Below are 2,971 nucleotides of genomic sequence, written 5' to 3'. Positions count from 1 at the left end.
CAACCATCTGCAGGGTGTAGCTTCCAATGATTATGCCAAAGGCCGAGTGGACCAGCTACAGGCAGTCTTGGCCCGAGGTGGTTTTGAGCTGTGGCAGTGGGCAAGCTGTCTGGCATTACCAGATCTACAGTGAGGAAAATAAGTATTTGAACACCCTGCTATTTTGCAAGTTTAGAAACTTAGAAAATCATGGAGGGGTCAGAAGAGGTCGGATGTCCACCCCAATATGTAGGCTAAACGTTATAGACTCTACGGAGCCTCAGATATCACATCCCAAAAAATTTAATTATGTGTTGCCAAAAAATGCTAATTTGTGACCACAAAATACTAAATGTGGCCACGAAATACTAATTTGTTGTCACAATACACTAATTTATGGCCATGAAATACTAATTTAGGGCCATTAAATACTATTTTTGTGGAACCAAAATAGTATTTTGGGGATAAGGACGTGTGAAGCGGGCGGTTGTGGGGCACATACTGTAGGCTGCCCAGATCAAGCTAGAGCTGCAGTCATGGACGGAGATGATTTGATGATTTTATTTTAGGATGGGAATGAGTTCCAAAGACATTCTAGAAAACCTATAGTTGTTATTGACATAATAAAAACACCTTTAAAATGTCGAGGAAGTAATATTGATTTTGCAAGATAGAAAGTCACACTAATAGGATTAACAGTATTGATATTATTGATTTTAAAAAGAAAACCAATTTATTTGGGACATTTTAGTTTTAAAAACCAGACTTAGGCTAGAGATTCAAATGTGGATCCTAGGATTGAGTTAAAACTTTGCTCACTCCCCTACTCTCTCTCCCCCCCCCCACCCCGACTCTGGGTCTAAGCCCAGATCGGCTCCCTGTCCCTCAGTCTGAGCCCAGTCCGGCGCTGCGAGACTCTCCGTGGACATTAAGGACGCTGCAGCTCCCTTCCATCTGCCATCTGGGCTGAAACGCGTCACAGCCTCCATCAGGTCAAATATGTAAGTAACTATTATCAGCAGTATGTATTCTACTTAAGGTAGGCCTATAAAAGTCATCTGTATTGGGCAGTAACAGCCTCCCTGTCGATGTAGTGCTAGTATCCCTCCTGTTGTCTTCGGGGTCAAATTTGACCCATTTTTTAAAGAATGTCCATATCAGAAATTGCCAAAAATGAACATGGATGGTTCTGTTTAATGCTCTTTGAGTAAAATGAAGGCTCGGTACACTACTTTCATTAAATGTGGGATTTTTTATTCAATTTTTTAGCATGTTTCTGCTTTTCACACTCAAAAATTAGGTTGAGTGTCCTTGAATTCCAATGTGTGTAAAACTTGTATGGGGGGGGGAAAAACGTGTCAAAATGTAAAAGTGACAAAAATGTCGGAAAAATTTAGAAGAAAGCAACACAAAAGGAAAAAAAAACTTAAAAGATAATACAATAAGCTGAAAAAAAACTAATAGTGCACAAGATGTTGTCAAAAGTTGAAAAATGTGGACAAGGGTTAAATCTGATGTTTCTGGATTTTGATTCATTTTCAAAGTTTCTAAATCTGAAATTTGAGTTTCCTTCAACCAAATTGTCAACAAAAATAAACATGGATGGTTCCGCTCCTCACAAGTTAAAGGATTAGTTCACTTTTTTCATTGAATTTGGGTGTTTTAATTTTATATCCTTTTAAGAAAAAAAGATTTAACACTGATAAAAATATAGGAAAAAACAAAAATGTCCAAAGTAATCGACAAACACATTGTTAAAAAGTGAGAAAGAAAACGTCAAAGTGACAAATGTAAGAAAGCTTCTAAACAAAATACTTTGGGAAAAGTGACAAGTTTTACAAAATGTGGTGTCAATTTAACAGCCCTTTCAAGGAGAGCAAAGTTCACTTAAAAATATTTTCACCCTGGAAACGCTGGTTTGTACTACAATCCCTTCCCTAAAGTTAACTCACTGCTGCATGGCGCTCCATTTTTCCTGGCTAAATTCCACTACCCCCTTGATTTAAATATTAAAGCCTAAATCATGTTCAAAGAGGTTCATGTCTTCAGCTTGTATATAATTGAGCTGCCCATCTAACATACTAGATCATATCAGCCTCTCACCGGTAATAAGTTCTGGTTAAGATTTAATAAACCACTTTCCAAAAGTGAACATTTGCTAAGTGGTCCAGGGTTTGCCAAATTCTACAGTGTCAAACTTTTGGTAAGATTTTTTTGGACTACACTAAAGTTCAGGTCCCAGTTACAGTACAGCCCCCCTAAGAGCTGGAGCATAGCCTCAGGGCTCTGACTAGATGTGCAGGCTCTGAAGTCAGGGTCCCTCAGTTGAGAATTTGACTGAATCACTGGTCAAAAATGTAATCCAAGCATTTTAACATGTGTTTTATTTTCATTTGTCATTGTGGTCCTGAAATGTCCTTTGTAACCATGTAGAGCACTACCTTTATGCAGTGCTAAACGTTTAAAGATGCATTTCAGTCTCAAACCCTCACACTAGGGCCAACCTAGCAGCTCATGGATCCTGCCCTATATCAAGTTTGCAACAGTTCTTTGAGCAATTTGAGGTACATACATGTTCATGAAGTCTCATTGACCAGCCAAGAGCATTTAAGATACAAATTTATTTAAGTTCACATTTAAAACTCCTGTCCCAAATCACGGAGTCACTTTAGCGTTGATGACCCTCTGGCTCCTTTTGAGAAAAAACAGAAGGACACAAGACCAATTACCAAAACTTCAGGTAACCAAATAATGACAAAGATCACATGAACAAACTTACCTCTTGCATCATTTACAAAGCCCAGATGCTGTCATTGAGACATCGTTTAAAAAGCTGGACGCCGTGTTTGAGACATCATTTAAAAAGTCTGATAATTTCTTAGAGACATCGTTTAAAAAGCTGGATACTTGCTGTGAGACAGTGGTTTTAAAGCCGGAGACTTTCTTTGAGACATCGTTTGGAGGGCCAGATACTTTGATGTACTGAGGAGAA

At 38.5% G+C, this 2,971-nt stretch overlaps 1 protein-coding gene across 3 annotated transcripts in view; it reads left to right on the top strand.

Moving 5' to 3' along the window:
* Window positions 1-843: 843 nt before the first annotated feature.
* Window positions 844-2,971, top strand: part of LOC116685813 (CUB and zona pellucida-like domain-containing protein 1) — a gene marked incomplete at its 5' end in the record, with an annotated part of 16,157 nt that continues 14,029 nt past the window's right edge. For all 3 annotated transcript variants that reach the window (XM_032510773.1, XM_032510772.1, XM_032510774.1), the window contains 1 exon segment: window positions 844-971.

This window comes from Etheostoma spectabile, unplaced genomic scaffold, assembly GCF_008692095.1.
Source record: "Etheostoma spectabile isolate EspeVRDwgs_2016 unplaced genomic scaffold, UIUC_Espe_1.0 scaffold271, whole genome shotgun sequence".
NCBI classification, from domain to species: Eukaryota; Metazoa; Chordata; class Actinopteri; order Perciformes; family Percidae; genus Etheostoma; species Etheostoma spectabile.
Note: the sequence above shows the minus strand (reverse complement) of the source record. Positions and strands in the feature narration are given on the sequence as shown.